We start from the raw sequence: 21,134 nt of genomic DNA on the forward strand, positions 1-21,134 counted from the left end.
GGGAAGAGAAGTAAAGCATGCTATTAGATTAAGTTTAGTGGAAATAAGCTGCAGAAACAGACTAAGTCATAAAATGTCTCCAGTTCTACTAAGGATAATTTTAGGGTTTTCAGTAGCTTATTCATTGCTTAAAGTTCACCTTTAATTTTTTCTCACTACTAACCTCTTCCCAGAGCAAATATTTTTATGGGCTTCTTAATAGTACCAGCAATTGTTGATCCTGGCACAGGGACAAAGGAACAATAGATATTTTAGTGGTTTCCATTGCCATAACTACCTGCTCCCTATCTTTGTTGGCAATGACTAATTAAAAACAAAAAAAAGGAAAACACTGACTCAAACTAGAGAGTTTCAGGTTCTTAAGTAATTTGCCTTCAATACAGCAGTAACAGACCTTCTCCCTGTGTGGAGATCAATGCTTTAATAGAAAGAGAAGAAAAAAGAGCAGGAAAAAGATCAATAATTCGTAGTTCTTGCTACCACTTTGTTGCCCCAGCTTGTACTATATACAAACAGGTCAAGCACTGCTTGTTATTACTTCTTGTATTAAAGCACAGCAAGTTCTATTCAATAGACCTTGCAATTTCTGGGACTCTTCACTTACAATTGAACCATTTTGATAATAAGACAAAGAATATAACCAAATTAAGGGCAGGAAACAAACACAGTAGAATTATGTCTTACATGAGAAAACCCTGGTACAAAAATCATATTTATTGTAATTATAAGGCATATGTAGTTACTTGTTTCTTAATTTGCTGTCCATAATGAACAGAAGAAAATAACTTCAGAATTTTTTTCTTATGGGATAGGCAGCCAAAGCAGATTCACCACTTGTTAACAGATTCAAAAGTCAAGTCATCCTCTACTTCTTAAACAGAAGAATTAGCCAGTCAGAATAAAAATTACAGACTTTTTTAGATCCATGTGAAGAAAAAACTATAATTTACCTAATACTTTTTCCATTCAGAGTCCATTTCAACAAGACATGACTGATACTATTAGATGAGAATACAATAAGAAACAACCTTTTTCCTTTTTAAAAGAGTTTCTTCTCAAGTATCCACATATTTGCAAAATTCAACCCAAATGAATTCTTCTAAAGTATCTTCTAAAGCATTTAATGACCATCTGTAGCACAACCATTTTAATATCTTGATGAAAACCACATAGTTGAAAACTCTGATCATGCACCAACAGCTTCTCCCTCAAGCCACTCAGTCTTTTACCTTTATTATGTTGAATCTGTCTGGAAAAATAATTTGTTTATAGACCACCATTTGCCCTGTGAGTGCTTATATCCAGTACAAGATGATTCCCCAGATAGGCAAATGCCAGGCTTTTTTTGGCAACAGACCTAAAAGCCTCACCTCTCTGCTTCACCAAAGATTTAATATTCTTCATTGTTATGCAAAAACCTTAATCAAACATGAACGTGATCAAAGCATCTTTGCTGGTTTTGAAGTGGATGCAGGGAATGGTTATGTGATGATTAGTATGATTTATCTTTGAGAAACTATTTCAGATTAGGAAAGGAAAAGGCAGTTGCTGCTGAGGCAGTCACTTGGAAGTCCCAAAGAAAACAAAATGTACCAGGGTTTGGGTTTGTTCATGCTTTAATCTTTTATGGCTCAATTACTAAACCTGTGCTCCCAAGGAGCTCTCATTACCTGAGAGCAATAAATTTCTCTAGGCAGAGGTAACACATACTGTAACAAATCCAAACAGCCTTTGTCACAGACATATGCTGAGCCTCCAGCACTACTTTCCATGTGAGTTTCCCTTGCTTTGTTTCAGCATTTTCCTGAAACTGGTTCATTCATCTCTTGAGAGCTGAAAGCTTGTATGCATTTTAATAATGGCAGTTCTGATAATGCTTTGTTGCAGTTTAAGCCCAAACACAAGATACCACAGAAAGAAAATATACAGAACATCATAGAAATACAAAGTGTTCTTACTGCTATCATGGTACTGTTTGTTTCCTCACTAAAATATGCAAATCTTAGCAGTACAGAAACAGTTACTTAGAAGGCAAAGTAGCTAACCAGTAGATAATAAGGAATTTTACTCTTTAGCATCCTAGTTACTACAGAAATTTTTTTTTTGTCTAAAGAAATCATTCTTTAGCATTTAGATTTTAACTGATCTCTTTCATAAATGGGATTGTTTCCAGAAAGATTTAAGCAACTGGGGAATCATTTCAAATCAAAGACCTTATACATGATATACTTCTCCCCTCCCATTCCTTTGTCTACCAGCACCAGCAGTTCAAGGAATGTGTATTTTCATTTCTTTCAGTATCTCTGTTTGTGAAGAATAGCATTTATTTCAGAAAATACTTACAGATAAAGCTGAGGCAGCTCAACCAAAATAATGCCGGAAATGAACAGAGGCACAGGTTTGACAGCAACAAATAACTCCAGTCCGAGTTTCAACTAAAAATAAAAATTGAAATATAGTTCAGTTTAGTGAATGACTCATTAGTGATTGTGAGATCTGTACTTCCAATTTTGCCACTAATTTATTGAATTACTGTAGCTGAATTGTTTTCAATTTTACTGCTGCTGTTTACCCATCTTTTTCTCCTCTTTCTCATTCTCATTTATTTGAGACTACAAAGGCTTTTAATGTGGTGTAGCCTGAATTCTCAAAACTATAAAGCTTCCAGTTACACTTTAGTACTGTAATAATTTTTTAGAGGGAAAAAATAATTTAAATGGATTTCAATTTTCCCTCTCATTTGTCTCAGTGATCTTTTTGGCTCTTGACTGGTTTATTCTTGGGCCAAAATATTTGGTTTGTATCTGTGACGTAAACTGAATTTGGTTACTAATAAAACAAATTTAAAGAAACACTTCAAAAACCAAATCAGTTCACTGACACAGCATAAAATACCACATTCCAGTCTCAACAACAATTTTGCATTTCTAGATGCATTTTCTACTTGTATTAGAATATTGTAGTCCTCATTTTCTATCTCAAACTTTTAAATAACCTTCTCAAGAAGTGCTAAATTTTGATAGTTTCACCATGAATTTCATCTGAGATGCAGATAGGGTATAAAAAAGTGATCAAGACATCTGAGAAATTGCCACCATTATATTTCTAAATAAGTTATATGTGATAATCAGACAGATATTCTTATTTTTCAGGGATTCTGACTAGAAAATTCCCCTGGATGCTGGGAGGTGATAGAAGGTTATGTCACTCATAAGGTCATATAAGATCCATATGATTATATTATTTTTTTTTATTATCCTTGGGTAATTTTTTCCCTAGTTCTCTTCTCCCCTCCCTCCATTAATTTAATATTTATTCTTCTAATGGACAGCCCTGCTGGGCATCATGGCATGAGGAAAGATGGGTAACCTTGTTACTCTTAATCTGTAATTATAAAGTAAGAAGCAGAATGAGACATTCTGCTGACATTTCTCCCTAATTCTGAAAACCACTGATTTAGAACTACTTAAGATAATGATGCTAATGGACATTCTTGGCATAATTCATATTTCTGTTAGAAGGTTGGTGGTTTTTTTTTTTCATTTTTTAGTTTCAGTGTTTCCATGATAACCTTCATTTAGGATTGGAAGGAGAAAATCTGTGATAATCAGAGCCACTGGAACTAAACCTCTTGCTCACAAGCAAAAGTAGTATATTAAATTCAAATTACCTTGGACAACATACAGGGCAAAGCATTCTGGTTTTTATTACACTGCTCCTTTCAAGCTATTGTTTTTTTTGTAAACTTATGTAGCATCTTTGTACAATACACATTGGACCTTATAAAATATTAATCACAGAACTTAGCTTTTGCACAGTGATACTGATGAATGCAAACTAAGGCCAAATGTGACCATTCATCAGCTGTGTAAAATTCTGTTAACTGATTTACCTGAATAAAAAGCTAAAATTCTGAAGACCAATTGGTTCGGTTTCAACAGAAGAACACAAAAAATCGTAACATAATGTCTCAAGGTACTATTTCCTGTTCTTGGCACACATTTATTTTGGAAGGACAGAATGATTTCTGTCTGTGCATCAGAACATGATTCACTGCTAAACTTCCTGACAACTCCTGCTAATCCATTTTATTGCAAAAAAATAACTCCCTGTCATTTAAAAACTTTTTTAGATTTCACTTGCACCCTAATGGAGATCTAAAAAGTTAATTGCTTTAGTAATTGCAATCTTGATCAATAGGAAAAAAATTAAATCTGTCATTTACAAATGTTTTTCTTTATTCTACTGCAAATTAAGTCATCTTGATGTTCTGAAAAGTGTCAGTCTTTTATTGCAAAGAAGAATTTGCAATGTGGTAGGTTTGCTTGTGGCTTTCAGATAGCAATTATACTGAAGTAATTAATGTATCACAGCAGTTATTTTCAGTTCTTCAAAGTTACCTATCATTTTTTCTGTGAAATACTGCATTACAACATGAAAGTGGGGAGAATCTGAAATTAGAATAATGGTCTTTATTATTATATTCAATCATAAGAGAAAAGTATCATCTTTTATGACTTAAAAAAAACCAAAAAGTTGGGATTTTTTCCAGAGATTTCTGGACATCACTGACAAGGTCTAAGAAGACAATTTTGAGGCAGTAGTGTGAGAGAGAACAAATGAAACATTTAAGATGATCATTGGGAATGTTTTACTAATGCTGAGATCTACTAAACTCTAGAGAGTCTCCCAGAAGAAAAGGCTGCAGCCCGTTCAGCAGGAACTGATAGAGTATCAACACTTGAGAGCACATCACAACAAACATGTCAATATTGAATGCAATGATGAAAATGCATCAGTGCTGTGTTTTTAAATATCTGAGAAAATTGAGAAATAAGCAGCCACTTGGGGCACACATCAGAGTTTCAAGGATGGATGCAGCAGATTGATCTGCATATCCAGAAACATTCACTGCTCCAAAACACTCCTGTGCTGGAAGAAAAGAAAGTCTCAGTATAATTGATCCCAGCATAGCTTCCATAATTTTGTTTTGAAGAATCATTTCAGCTAAATGATTTCAACAATCATTGCATTGGGTATTTTGCAATACAATCTATACTGCAAAATTTTATCTTTTAGTGAGTCTACAAAATCATTAACTTCCCAGCTATTATACTATCCTCTTTAATGTTCTATTTTCTGTAACAGAATTTTTCATTGAAAAGTTTAATAAAAAACTTGAATTATCAAACTGTGACATTGTGACATTGGAAAATCAACTTTCTAAAGAAGTTTGCCAATCTGTGGCAGTTAACCTCTACTTACAAGAAAAGACAGAGGCCAGCTTCAAATGACCCTTTCAAGAAGGTGAGTGTTATTTCATGTAGGGCCATAAGAAGTGCATGAATAATACACACCAATACAATATTATTGTGCTTAAGGGAAGACAGCCCTCTAACATGAACAGTTATTTCTCTGCTAGTGATTTTCATTGGCCCTGAGGGATGGTTTTCTTTTAATTGCACCTAATGAGCTGGCTAGACTATCAGTTCTCTCATTTCCACACAAATTAGCTCTTGCATAACTAGAATAATGAGGGGATGAGAGAGAGCAGAAAACAGCACCAATTTCACATCACCAGAGCTATCAGAAAAACGCCACCACTTCCATTTAGGAAAGCTTTTTTAAAAAGTGGAATTCTGCCATCAAATAGTACAAGGCCTCTTTAATGGATAGTATCTCATGAGCACATTCCCAGATCTGTATGAAAAGAAAAAAAAAATAGAAAAGGAAAGATGAATGCACTTAGAATCCTTTTAGATGCATTTCTAAGTTGCTGGGTGATATCTTACTGCCACTTCAAAGTAAGGCATTTCAATCATTGTCCCAGCACAGGGTTAATAACACAAAACCATATCCTCACGTGATGAAGACTGTTCTTACTTCAGTGAAACTACTTTAAAAACAAGCAGAAGATCTGATTCTGCTTGAAAATCCCTCAGAAGTCAGTGAGCCAGCAGTATGACTATTATTTGAGATAGAGAGTTAAAAGTTTCCCTAGAATCACACAGAAAATGTGAGTAGCCATAGTTTGAATCCAAGTAATTTGAAATCTTACATCACCATCAGTGGCATCAAATTTAAAAGCTATCACTTTGCATAAAGATCAAGCAAAATCCTAACGACTGAAGAACAAGCCAAAAGTTCACACTGATCTCTCTTTGTTTTTCTGGAGAGTAAAATTAAACCATAATGAGCACATGAAAATTCTGTAAGCACTTGAATTCACACACCAAAAACTTCCTGAAAGACAATATTCCCAGAGACAGACATCTCCAGATCCCTTCTCATGAAGGATTTCAGCTATGCTCAGCAGATCTTTTTTTGTCTGCTGCAACAGTGGCTTTGATGGGACAGTGCCTGTGCAAGACACTGATCCTGTGGGATGACAAGTGTCTTGTTTTAGTCAAGGGCTTGAGTGTGGTGTGTTGGGTGACTCTTGGAAAGAGTCTGATGTCCTACTGCAGGCAAACCTCTGCTCCTGTACATTTTAACTTCTGTTCTTGTGCCTAAACTCCCCTAAGATGATGAAAGCCTGTAAGTGAATTTAACATCCCTTGTTACAGCTTTGCTTTTTGGTTGGGTGTCCTTGACTCTACTGCTTTTATAGTGTACGATGGCTTTTCAAGAGGCTGTTTTTACCCAAGTACCACTCAGTTGACTTAACTTCATATCCACTAAATTGTGTGTTATCAGATGCTCTAATGTTAAGGACACTGCAAAAGTGGTGGTTTCAAGTAATCACATTACAAGTAATTGTCTCTCTCACCACCCTATCTTCTAGTAATGAAGAAAATGAACATCAGAAATTCTGTTTATTATATTAAAATATTTACCCCCCCATATTCAGCATAAACAAGTGTATGTATAGACTCAGGGGAGTAATTCTTGTTAGGTCACCAAAACCTTTCTCTTTTAATTGGTGTAATATGAAGACAAAACTTGCCATCAGTTGCCCACTGTTCATCCAAAGCAAGCATAACAACAATTAAAACATGCAAATTTCCCAAGAGTGAGATTTATATATTGATTTATATATTGAAATTACATTTAGCTCTGGACTTGGGAACAACTTTTTTATTGCTTTAGGATTGCATGTGCAACTACTAAGAGACTTGGAGGTTTATATTCAACTTTTAAATCATGCACTTATACTGCAAAATAACCTCTATTTCTAGGATTTGCCTAATCCCTTTTGAATTTGGTTTTGTCTACTTTAAAGTGGCTTTCCATAAACAAGGATATAAAACCTCCTATGCTTGAATTAAACACACAGTTTCTTCCTCTATTTGATCTTATAATCATGTTTTTCTTAGAACCTGTGAAACAGAAAGCACTGGTCACAACTTTGGACTAAAAACATTCCTCTATGCAGCAGCTATCAGTCACCAGTTCTGTGCAAAACATTATTGTAAGGGCTTCTTGTAAATTCACCTATCCCTGCTAACTGTTAATGGAAAACTGCAGATTTTTAATGAGTGTGATTCAAGCTTTAGAGAAAATTGGTACATTTATTCAGGTACATTTAATAGCTAATGAATCAAATGGAAAAACACGTTTCAGTGATTGCATGTATGAAACACTGCACTAGAAAATAACTTTAGAGGTCTCACTCAGTTTGAAGCTGATTTATCACACAAAATACCCTTCACTGACATAAGCAGAGATAAAATGGGATCAAACTGCATCTCTTCAACTTCCCATCTGTTAGAAAAAGTGGTGATATGGAGCTCACTGTCACAGAGATGATGAAACTTTCTGATTTCTGTACACAAAGTACAGTATATATAGTGGAGAATATATACAGTGAAGTATATATATTCTGGAGAAAGTGGGCACGAATTCATGGCAGGACACAAGTCAGATTACACTGGTGAGGAATGGTGTCCCTATTGCCTTGGGTGGTGACCTGTGACAGTGACATCCCTGTCCGCCTCTGGTACGATAATGCCATATAAAAACTTGTCTCATAATTGTCTTCACTTATGTTGAAAAGGAGGAAAGTGAAAAATAAGATCTGTCCTAATTCAATAATGTATGCAATGCACTGCTTTGAATAGTGTTCACCTGTGATATGACATTCAATAGATGACATCTTTGATACAGGAGGATACATTTCCGGCCCTGGACAAACTTCAGCTCAATCATTCTCAGGCAGAGGTAGTGGCCTTGTAAGCTGGCATTCTTTGATGCATGTTTTCCTTCTGTGAATAAATCTGGGCCGTCAGAGTTTAATTACATGGCTTGTGTCAGACATTTTTCATTTTGTGTTCATTTATGTCTGGCAGTAGCAGTGCTGCTGCACAGCATATCTGTGTGGGGTCAGGCAGCTCCTTTCTGAACAGGAATTCTGAATGTTTGGGTACTCTAAGGCAAATGTTTTTGTGGGCAGTTATGCCTCTCCTCTTCCAACACTTTCCAAATGCATTCACTTCAGGCACTCTTACAGAAAAGCTTTTGTGAGAGATGCAAGCTCTGCAGTTCAGGCAAATTGTGAGTTATTGCCCCAGCTTTCAGGAACTCAGAAGGATTGAATACAGACACCTTCAAGAAGCTGTCAATGACTCTCAATGAGGAAAGGGTTAACTTCACTGGTCTCATGAAACCTGGCAGCTGACAGAAAACCCAAGCGGGAGGATGGACCTTGGTCTCTCCTTATTTTAATTAAAATATAAAAGTCACAGAATATCTTCCCTTCCTCTAAAGAATGTATCAAATTCATGGAGATATGATTCTCCCATGCATTCTAAAGTGTCTTTCTTTACAGCTCTTTCATTTATCCATATCTGAGCAAAATGGGCTTATTAAAAATCAAGCTGTCTAAAATACCTCATATAGCTCAGAACTGCAGAACAGTGTCCGTCTGAAGAGCTACATTTCTCTTCAGAGCTGAACACTCTATTGGTGCTTTTGCAAAAGACACAAAAGAAATTAAATCTCAGTTACTGAGAGACTGGAATTGATCAATATCATATATAATTGTACTTTCAAAACAAAAATAGGAAGAAACTGCAGCTTTGATATTGGAGTCTGGGCTTCAAAAGGACTTATAATTAATAATGAAATTTTCTTTAAAAGTTGGTTTTATCTGTCACAGAGAACAGGCAGACTAGATTAGGAAGCCTGCTAGCGCAACACTAGCTCTCAAACCAGATGGACCTCCTCAGGTAAAGATCTGTGATGTTAAAGACCACCAGACTCCATTTGTTTGGATCTCTCATTAGCTGGATTCATAATGCATCTTGGGATTTTTTGCATCTGAAAGTAAGAGTTGATTCCTATTCACCTGCTCATCCTTCTACTGATAAAAAAATAACATGCATATGTTATCCAGACTTAATTAAAATTAATTTAAATTGTAATTTAGACCTGGGGGTGCTGTTGCACAGTATTTCTGGTTATTCATCCCCCTATAGGCATGGCCTTGATCATGAAATACACAGAGGAACACTTTGAGAAATCCACTGGTGAGGAAAACTTGCAGCACTTTTTTGGTGAGGTTACCCCATGTCACAGCTCATTTCTGCAAGTCAAGCCTTGCTGTCTGCGAGAATGCAAAAAGAGATTTTAAATTTGTGAGGAGTGCCATTTCCTTCAGCAGCTCCCAAGAGCTGCACTGTGTTGAGGAATGGTAAAAATCCTTCAGTGATATCAGGTACATGTATCTCAGCTGCTTTTGCTAGGGTAGAAGATGAATTTTGCCCCACCTACTAGAACAGAAAGAAAAGTTTCTTGTTCTTTTCAGTCTTTTTGTTAGAGATTAATCCATGCAAGTAACAGAGAGGGAGAAACAAAATCTGAGTCACACAGTGAGAAAGAGTTTGTGAGGGAGCTAAAAGTGATCTCCACATTAAAATTGTTAGCCCATTTTTATACACAGAGCCAAGGTAGAAAGGCAGCTTCAGGGAGCATTGGAAATTATGGATGGTTCAAGCCTAGCTGCAGTTTTGCCTTTTCAAGGTATGACTTGATATTTTTGAAAATCAAGTTTTTGATGTTCAATTTTGAATGTCAAGGGCTATTTTTGAACATATATTTTAATCACTCAGAGTCTTGTCTAATTCTAGGCAGGTAAACTCCACTAAAGCTGCTGCTGGCACACAGATGCACACTTGTTGAATGGGAAGGCTTTCCATGAGTTTCCTGACTTGGTTTCAAGGGCTATTGTAAGAATTTATCTTGATCATAAATCATCTTTCACTGATGGCAGGGGTGGTAGGAATCTGGTGGAATACCCACCCTAGAGTGTCTTGAACTTGGAGAAAATAGTAAGAGGTCTGTGACATGCAGAAATATTTTCAAAATATTTTGAAGCATACTACTTGGGAGCACAATTTTTACTTCTCTCTCAAGCAGGTGAACAGCTAATTTTTATTGCCACTGGGTATCCAAAAGGACATCTGGTGTGCTCAGGAGCCAATGCAATAAAAAAGTGCTCTCCAAAGAGAGATGATCACTGTCTCCTCCTGTGATATGGAAAGGCAAAGTGGAACAATTGTTTTCTGCTACTTTTCAAAAATCACATATTTTCCAGCAGGCTGTTAGAAGTATGATTTAAGACATCGGCATCTTGTAAGGATTCAGCCTGAGAATTAAAATATATATTATTTAACACCCAGTTTATGCATTGAGGTAGTGTTGTAAAGGATCAGCCAAAGAAGATTGAAAAGAGGTTAATTTACTACACACACAGCTTGGACTGCTAACAATAAACATGATTGATGAGGACTGGCTCATAAAGAAGCAGAGCTGCAGTCAGCATGGACCTTGTGAAATAACTCTCAGCCTCTCCCAAGGGGGAGTTCTGTCCTACTTCAGCCAAGTGGACTTTGAAAACTTTATGATAAAAGTCTTCCCTGTGCCAACTTTATTTTTCTCTACAAATCTTGTTTCAGATCACACAGATGTTTTTGAAAAAAAACCAAGAAAGTAAAACAACTTTTAAAACACAGTTGAATGCTTCATTAAGGTACGTACATTCATTTTTAAATCCACATTGATTTCTTGAGAGCACTGTACTACAAAGGCTATAATGAGGCAATGATCTGTATGAAGGTGATAAGAAATCTACATCTCCATGGTCTCCACAGACCACTTCACACTCTAGAAATTAGTGCTGACCTCGTAAAATAAGTTGCAAACTTTTCTAAAAATTGTTACAATTCAAGAATCTTTTCTTTTGAGTCAACACCAACATCATGTTCTGTTGAACTTGTGATTTATTTGTGCCAAGCAAAGCAATTCTCCTGTTATAACTCTTCACAAACAGCCAGACCCCATTACTGTAAGCAGAAAAATTAAAAATAGAAACAGAGTAACATCAGCAGAGAGCACAGGCCAAGCAGCAGATGGTTAATTAAAAATAATTATGAAAACAAAACCAAATAATTTGATTAAAAATGATTAAAATATTATGATCAGGATAATTACTGGTATATATTTGTACTGCACTAAATTATGTATATTACTTGGAGTTGAAACCTCCACTCTATTTGGAGTCTTTCTGGTTTTGCTAATTTTAGGTGCTAATACTTGGGATATTTTGCAATCACCTGCAGAATGTACTCCACAGGTAAATAGATGCTAATTAAATTGGTTGGTTTGGTAGTTAATATAGAATTCCACAACTCATTAGATGCTCAGTAATTGTATTTCACTTTATTTCTTTAGCTTTTTCTGAGGTCTCTGATTTGAAATAATGTTATTGACCCCTGAATCATGACTGCATCACAAGCACTAAAAACAGAATAAGTGCAAACATAGCACAAAACTACCCAGGCTACCAAAGTCAGACACCAAGGCAGTATACTTTTCTTTTCACTCTAACATTGGTTCAGACTTTAAGGTAAAGAGACACAAAAAAAATGTAAAAAAACGTTGAAGAGACACCAATACTTCTTTGCCAGTCCCCAGAACTCAGCTGTAGCAATGGACTCAGCATCAAAACAGATTGGGGAAAGAAAATGCAGTGTTTACCAACACTACATGGGTCTCAAGGATGAAGACAAAATATGGTGAATAGAGAAATCTGAATTTGCCTATAAGCAGTCGCTTTAACAAGTTTAGTCCTAATTTAAAGCTGAGCAAGGATAAAAATTTATTTTCTGTAAGCAAAAACAAATGGGAAGCTAAATGAAGCTGGATGAAGTACCCCTTTGTAAAAACTAGGGAAAAAACCATTGACTACTATTAAATGTTCCAGATAACAACTTACAAAGAGGTCAGGCAGGAAAATCCAGGGACCTGGCTCTAGAGAACACCACAAGATTTAATAAAAATGGATTTCAGCAATCACTCAACTTCAATGCAAGACACAGAAGCAACATAATAAAAACCTGAAAGACCAGCTTTCACACTAGAGGATGAGAATCTGCGGTGAAGCTTTTACAGCCTGTTTCTCAAAGGAACATGTACTGTGTGCAGTGAGACTGAACAATATTGCTGAGAGGCCATGAAAATGAAATTCCAGGACTGCAAATGGAGCTCTCTTTCCTCTAACTGGTAGGGACTTCAGGAGCTGCTGTTCAAGCTCAAACCCACAAACACAGCCCAGCTGGTACAGAAGAGAATGACAGAATGTTCTGAGTTGGAAGGATTACCAAGGATCATCAGGTGCAACCCTTAAGTGAATAGCCCATACACAAAAACTCACAAATTTCCTGTTAGTAGCACCATGCTTTAACCAGCTGAGCTAATCTCAGGGCCAGATTTTGGTGGAAATCTGTATGATTCCAGCTGTTAAGCAGCTAAGCAGCTGTCCTATTTGTGGGGCACACAGAAATATTTTAGAGCAGTTTTATAAGGATTGGTTTGTACAAACATTGTCTTGGGCTACTGGAAAAAGTTGTATAGAGCTGAAGAGTTGCAAGCCTGAGAAAAGCCTTAAGTCATCAAGTTCACCTGCAGCACACAAGTGCTGAAACACTGCACTCAACTGGCTCATCAGCACCACCATGCAGCTCTCCATTTTGCAGTTTTATTTAATTATTTTATTTATTTATTTTAAGGCAGCCAGAGGTTTACTCTATGAGTTTGCCTAGTTGTACTGTTATTTCAGAGGAGACTTGTTTCTACTCTGCCTTAAGAGCTGCAAAACCTTAAAAAAATATAAATACTTTAGGTTACAGAGAGTTATTGCATCAATTTAAGCTGCTGACAGAACACACAAAGGTGCAAAAAACGTCTTCAAGAAGAGAAGTAGATCAGACTCCTGAGAAACATTCAGGAAACTGGTTGGCCAGAGGAGCTCTGGCTGCTCCATCCCTGGAAGTGTTCAAGGCCAGGTTGGACAGGCTTGGGGCAACCTGGGATAGCAGAAGGTGTCCCTGCCCATGGCAGGGGGCTGGAACTGGAAGGGCTTTAAGGTCCTTTCCAAGCCAAGTCCTTCTATAAAACAAGGCAGATTGGTGCCTTGTTCCAAAACAGCAACTGTTTTTCTAATACATTTCTATTATTTCTGAAAATACGTCAGCCTAGGATATTCTTAAATGAGTTCAAACTTATTTAAGCAGACACAAACTCGTAAGCAAACACAGCACTTATTCCAGTTCTCTGAAAATAGCACCACAGCTTAAATAAGAAATGTAACACCTTTTAAGTCAAGAGTCAGAGAACAGTATTTACACATGGTTAAGAAGAGAAAACCAGTCCTAAAAGAAACAAAAAAAATCTGTCAAATTCACAAGGGAAAATTTCTTCTGACTTACGTGCAAGTTGGATGAGTGAAATATAAGAAAAATACCCCAATGTGCTGGTTTCATTCTTTCCTGTGATTGTGAAAATAGCCTTTTCAGGAGGTTGAAAAAGGCTGTGTTCACACTGCCTGCCTGAAGGGCAAAGTTTGACGTGTGGGCAGCTCCCACTTTTCAAGCTCAACTTTTCCCATTAAGTCAGTGAGAGAACATATCCAAGTGTATCCCAAGAACACAGAACAACATAAAAGATTAGGGCTTGCACATGAATTCAAATTTAGAACAAAATAAAAAAAGGAAAAAATTGAATTTTTTGACCTACAAAATGTGTGCAAACAGTCATGCACAGAAAACAAACTATTCAAATTATATAAAACTGCTATACACAAAAAGGCAATTTATGACTGAAAAGAGATAGCTTAGGATAGAAAACCGGCTTAATTTCAGCCCATTATTCACCTCCCAGTGCCCAAACTGAAAAACATAGTTATGTATAGAAAAAATAGGTTGTTTAAAATGTATTTAAATGCAAACAAAACAAACATATCAAAGGAAATGCCAGAATCCCTGCTGGTATGACTCTCCCAGTCCCAAAACACCCTGTGAGACAACACCTTTTTCCTCCCATAAGCTCTATGACTGTTTTAATTGCTGGTCCTTCAAGTTAATTGGGAAAATGACACATTTTGTCTTGGTTCTGAAAAAAACTTGAACCATTAATGCACAAAGATTAAAATATCTGCTATTTAAATTCAAATTATACAATTGCAGATTCTGCCCTGTGCTGCGAGCCAGCAAATCTCACTGAAGTGCCTACATTTTTTGATCACAAAAGATAGACAGAATTATGCCCACAATGCTTTTGGCAATGACTCTACAAACTTTCTGCATGAAATAAATGAGAATTCCCATCTTTCTGTTTACACTGATCTATTTTTTTTCTAATTTCCCTCTCTAAATAAGGAGACTATGCAGGCAAGTTGGATGATGTATTGCTGCACTTAAGCTTTCAAATTCCTTTAGCACTAATTTTTTTTCTTCAGTTTTAAAGAGCAAATTTTTCTTCCAGATATGTGTTAACAGCTTTTCCACAAGTCATATTCTTGTAATGGTAGTAAAATGTTTTTGCTATGGAGCATAAGTTTACAGAAGAGACTTTTTGCTTTGGAAATTTTTTGATGCCCACATACAACTACAGTTTGTGACACCAATGCAACTTGCTTACTGGAAATTCTCTGTGTAACTGTGCCAGATATTGTGAAACCAGTAGTTTGAAAATACATGTATTCATTAGTTTAAAAATAACCTTTGAGTTTGGACTACCACACTTCCATTCCATGTAGTTTTCCAAATAAGTAGCAGTCTTTCCACACAGCACTTTAAACAGAAAGTATGAGTAAAAGCATAAAGTGGGCACAATAAAAAAAATAATGGGGTTATTGACCAAATTTCAAGCTGGAAAAGAAGACTATTTGCAAATAAAGTGCACAAAGCTGTCCTTTTTTAACCTTGGATGAACTCAAGCATAAGTCCCTTTTTTTGCCACTTTGAGAGCTGAGAAAAATCTCTGAGGCAAGTACTTTATAATAATAAAATCCTCCATCACAAGCTTCCTTTTGAATAACCTTCTGGCATGTTCTTGTGTTGTAGCTGCTTCTTGTCTGCTGAGCCCCAATTTTCTGAACAATAACTGAGGTTTCTCAAACAGCTCGGAAAACTGAAAGTGAGAGGAGAATTTAATTTAATGTTCCTGTCATCACACTGGATCAGAAGAGCCTCATGGAGAAATAATACACACCTCTCACTTCAGTATCTGTGCCATAACTCCAAGCCTCTGAGGGCTGTGCACACCCAGCAGGGACCTGAAACTGACAGGTATCACATTTAATGTATGTTCAGTCACATTCCAAACAAATAACTACACTCCAGGAACAAGCTAATAATTCTTCTGAGTAAAAGAACCTAGATATGTGCTTTGGTCTGCAGAAGAGATATTCCTTAAAACGACTGTCTGTACAGGCCATCCCTTCTGTTCAGACACTCAACCTTTCTACAAAATCATCAATCTTGTTTTTCACTGGAACTCAGAGCCATACCAAGGGCAAGACTCTGCTGGTTTTGCTGTAAACAGAACTAATCATTTGAATTTTTCAACTGATTCAGCTGTGTTGAGGGCACTCTGTGCTGCAGCAGGCTGATGGATTCAGTGAGCCAGAGGAAGCTGGGGCTGCTGCAAGGCCAGTGCAAAACCAACACAGCAAGTTTGCACAGAGTTTGGAGCTTGGGCTCATCTTGAACTATGGTGTCACTACAGGAAACGAAGCAACACAAGTGCACACTCTGCTGCTCTCAAGGTGAAGAAAAAAGGGAAGTTTTTTTTCTGACTCCTACATTTATAGTTTTCCAAAAGCGGCAGTGGATTGGAGGGTGAAAGTGCCACCTTTCCAATGACACTGGACAAACCAACAGTCTATCAAATTCCTCCTCTTCTATAAAAGAATGCAGAACAATAAGTTATTTACAGAAAGTGTGTAAGAAAGTTTGCTACAAGAATATAAACATCAATAATCTTAAAAAAATTGAAACAAGACTACAGCTGCATGTCAAGGGCTACATAGCACCTAAGGGACACTGTGGGGGACACCCTACCACAACAAACAAACCAGAAATATTTCTTCCCTTAAAGGTACCCAGGGTTCCCTTTCTCTGTGGCCTTACTGCCTGTATCCATACTTGCAGAAGCAGCAAACCCCAGGTGGATGTGATCAAATTTCCGCTCTGTGTGATATGTTCCAAAGCTGCAGGAAATCTCAGGGTTGATTACCAACCGTGGAAGACAATAATTTTTTTAATAGCTTAAGGTGAGCTGAAAGCATTTATAGCAGAGCTATCCCAAGAAAACAGTAAAACTATAACATTTATTACCAAACCAGGGCAGAGTAATTTTTCATGTATTAAAAGACACATCCTATCTCTCCATGACAAGGTTATAAAAACTCTATATCATCTTAGTACTGATTACTTCAGTCAAATAAAGTAATTTTAAACTTTGTTTGTTACATTTAAGATATAGCCTTACATATAACCATTCCCACCTTGTGGTTCTAAGGATTGTTTCTTGCCTGTAGAGCAAAAATAATACTTCTGAAACAAAATATTACCAAAGTCTAAGGCTTAATGCTTTCAGACTGATTTCAGTGGTGTTCAACGCATGACACTTTCCCTGTAATTGGTGTAAGGGTAGGGCAAACTAATCAGATTATTAAATCTCACTGGTTATAATCTAGGAAAATTCTTATCTACTTCACCTAAGCCAAGAATTATCAGTTTCCTGTTCTCTCTGTTTCTTTTAATGGATATTAAGATGCTACTGATAATTTTGGTACAGAAAAAGGAATAAGCATACTGACATTTATTCCACCAAATTAATATACCTGGTATCTGCTGTGTAATGTCTGTAGATTTACCAGTTTAATTTTAATTTCTTAAGAAGTAATTGTTTTACCTTTGTGCTCAGATAGGATGCTGTGAAACTAAGTTATATCTGTGAATTTATCCAATGAACCAACATCCTATATACTAATTTTTCTAGGCTAATCCACAGTGAGGATACAGCAGTCCTTACTGGCAGATGATATTATTAAATATTTAGCTCACACAGTAGATAATTGGAGTGTTTCTGCCATAAGTAATAATTTACTCATGCTGGTGATTCATGCTGATCCACATGAGAAAAACTGTAGCTAAATTCACACTTTAAGCCATAGGAATCAGCAGCTGAATCAGAAGATAGAAATTGCCATCTAACCCACACAGCTGCAGAGAGATGGAACGCAGGCACCTAAACAATTCATCACATTGCCTTAATCCACAATTTAAATTTTTGTGCAATTCCTCTTGGGATGCACATTACATTGTTGGACTGTATCATGTTATTCCCCTTTTCAAATTCTAACTCTAAAAAGAATAGTGCATTACTTAAATTTAAAGTTAACTTAGGCTTTTTAAATTGAAGATGTTTGAGTACTGATTTATAATTCTGCATATGACTGGTGTTTCATCCAACCTGGGGTGCTTGGAACAGAGATAAACTGGCAAAGGCTGCCTGTGCTATTAATCCACAGCAAAATCAGGCAATTGCCCAGAGGAAAGCACTAGTCTAATGATATGCAAATTCTTAAATGAGCTGGTTTCCATTAATATTTTGTAATAAACCAAACTCAAATTCTCCTACTTCAATTCACATTTACTCAGTCCCTTTAGAATCCCGTGTTATAGACTGAAGGTAGCTTGGAGAGTTGTGTCTAAGCAGTATTAGAAAATGGAATGGATTTTAATTCTATAAAGCCAAAAACCAAAAGCTTCAGCCTCTGCATGGTCTCATGCTCTCTATGATATGGATGGATATGTGGGTTGGATCCCCAAAATCTACATCCCATTCCTTCTCCTCAGTTTTGTACTCAACTGAAATAAATGCAGCAAGCAAAATAAATACCACAGGAACGCTTAGGCCATCTTTTTCTTTATAGTAGGAATGCAAATATTTATCTGTCCAGAATTTTGTTTTGAAAACTGGAGGCATCACAGATTTGGCAGGGCCATAGAATCTCTGCAAGCTCGTGACAATGGGACCAATGCCTCTTCACTTGACACACATTGCATGGCAGTTGAACAGGCAACTGCAGTTTCATGGTTTGTTCAATTTTCACGCATCTTATCCAGGAAGAATAGAAATACTACATATGTACATTAACAGATTTAATAATTTTTCCTATTTCTCACTGTTTGCAGAAAACTATTGATATTTGAGTTACTTGGATACAGTTTCCACTAAAACCTAGGTTGGCATGAGGGCTGTGGCAATCTCCCATATGAGTATAAGAATTTTGGAATTGCACTTGCATGGGAAGTGGAATTAGGAAAACACAAAACAAAAGTTTTCCTAAGATTTTTCTAAATGGGTAACAGCCCCTCCAACTTGGCTATTTGTAAGTTGTCTGTATTTTACTTGGAATTTTCCCTGATACTCTCTTGCTGTTCAGACACTGGAAATAGTAATCCTGTATAAATGACTGAGTGAAAACATGACTGGAGAGATTGCTTTACACAGAGATCCTGTGAGCACCTTGTCAGCTGTCCCTCTGTGCACATATGGTAAAAAACACAAACTCCTGTTTCCCCATGGTCCCCCTTCTGTCTAACAGCTATCAATTCAATATTCATCTGGGTTTCTTTCAGAGGGAAACAAAAAACAAAACCTGTTTTAATTGTTTGGTCATCTGCCCTGTGGATGGTTTCTTCATCCTTTTCACACACATTCTGGAGTCATGGTTTGTGAACACTGCTAATCAACCCAGCCACCAGCTGCCACTTTGGTTTCACCAGCAGGCTGATATACTGGGTTTGGGTAATCTTGTTTGTGTATTGATCTCTCTCTTGAAGATAACACTTTTCTATCAAACAATCATGAACCTGATGTTTCAAATTTAAACAGCTGCAGAGTCATTAATTAAAAAGTAATGCATGGTAGTAATTTAAAATATGTGCTTGAATATTTATGTACCCCTCTGAACTAGAAAGTGAGTATACAGCATTCATTAACGGAGATTTAATTTAATTTGTCAATTTTTTGAGTTAAACTTCACTAGATTAAAAATCAACAGTAAACAAGGAAAGAAACAGCTGCAGCTACAGCTGCTGCTTTGTAGCCACTTCAGTTTGTCTCTCCCCAACATGTACATGTAACTTATAAATTACATCAAAAGATACATTAAAAAATGACAAGTTGTGCAAGTGTGGAGGAGGAAGAGAGAGAGAGATGGTGCTTAGCAGGACATGAATTTCTTACCAATAAATTGTCATTTGAAAAACAGCAGGTGACAATGCAATAAAAATTGTGCAGAGAGCTGAAATGAATACAAATGCCAGGAATATACTGGAAGTGTCCAGCAGTTCTGCTGTGCAGTGAGTCTGCTTGACAACCATTGCTCTGCAGCAGGCATGAACTATTGAGCAGATTAAATATTTAGCTGTGCATCGCCATATCTCAGTCCTGGGCCCTTGTGAGCCCACCTTTTAGCAAATTCTGAGGCAACACCATGGGACCATTAATTGCCACCGTGGTGGTGGCTCCAGCAGGACCAGAGCCTTGCACTGTGCAGCACAATGTGTGCAGAAGAAGTGTTGTGGTTGGCAGAGTTAGGCTCTCTTTGAACACTGAGCACAATTAGAAATAAAATACCACATATTTAGGAAAAAGGAGTAATGAGGAGTGATGTGGTTTAAGGTCAACTGAAAATGTTTCACTGCAGTGGCTCATGCTGGAGCCTCTCAGACAAACAAGCAGCAGCTCAAAGCAAATGGAATGGTTAAAGGAGCAGCTCTGGAATGAGAGCCTGGGAGAAGCATTGATGTGCTGGAGACACAGCACTCCCCACGGGTTTAATTCCATGAGTGCCCAATACAACATGCCAAGGTACCATAAGCACTTGGGTACATGAAATATCCAAGGAGAGAGTTGCGTACTATCAGACAGCTAAACCCTCTTTTGATTTGTTCTGACTACTAAAACCTTAATTTCTGAAAGAAACAAAATCCACAAGCCTGTTTAAAACAGAAAAGCTGTAATGCAAAACAAGGAAAATCAGTGTTTGTAAGATCAAGCATAAAAGAGAAGAGATATAATCAAGAAAATACACTCCTTTGGTTTTCTCTTTCTGAAGAAAAGTAAAGCTTCCTGCAAAAAATGTGGATTTAATAATAAACTAAGAGGAAAAAATTGGAAAATACTTCCTACAATAATTCCAGCAGTTAGCTGTGTTCTGTTTGAAAAGCCTGACTTACTCTTGGCTCTGTATTACAAGAGTGCTAATTGTTCCCTTTGGAGAGGAACCACCTTTTGTGACAAAAAAAAAGTAAAATAGCTTTTGCATGTTATGTACTACACTTGTTCTACAAATCCCCAGAAAACTACTTTTATTTTTCATACGTGTTAAACTGACATGGGGACCCAAAAAAAAATCTAATTATTGCATCAATTAATAATTGCAGACTAGCACAGCTCTGAGAACTACAACTCCCTCTGTGCTAAAGAAAAATATATAAGTACAGCCTGGAAAAATTAAAATAATTTTAATAACTAAAGAGCTTCAGTAGTAAAATGTAGAACAAATTTATGTTCTACAGTTGCAAACCATAAGAACAACTCATAAATGTAACTATATTAAGGCCCTATTTCTTTTTCAGCCTAAGATCATTTAAAAGACATGGGGGGAGAAGGTATACATGAAATAGTGCATTACTCAGGTAATGGATTCCTCTCTTCAGATTTGTATCCTGATGATATTATTAGATGGTAGAGTCAATCTCAGCAGAAAAATGCAGGTCAAGTATTTTGGCATGAGATTCATACTTTTTAATTTTCTGTCCAATCTACAATCCATG

The 21,134-nt window shown here is 36.7% G+C and overlaps 1 long non-coding RNA gene across 1 annotated transcript in view; it reads right to left on the minus strand.

The window, feature by feature from the left end:
• Window positions 1-2,342: 2,342 nt before the first annotated feature.
• The window catches only part of LOC135450515 (uncharacterized), a 106,949-nt gene continuing 88,157 nt past the window's right edge, over window positions 2,343-21,134 (minus strand). The window contains exon 3 of the long non-coding RNA XR_010441086.1: window positions 2,343-2,435. This is a non-coding gene — a long non-coding RNA (uncharacterized LOC135450515). The remainder of the gene's footprint in view (window positions 2,436-21,134) is intronic.

Source organism: Zonotrichia leucophrys, chromosome 7 (genome assembly GCF_028769735.1).
Source record: "Zonotrichia leucophrys gambelii isolate GWCS_2022_RI chromosome 7, RI_Zleu_2.0, whole genome shotgun sequence".
NCBI lineage: Eukaryota > Metazoa > Chordata > Aves > Passeriformes > Passerellidae > Zonotrichia > Zonotrichia leucophrys.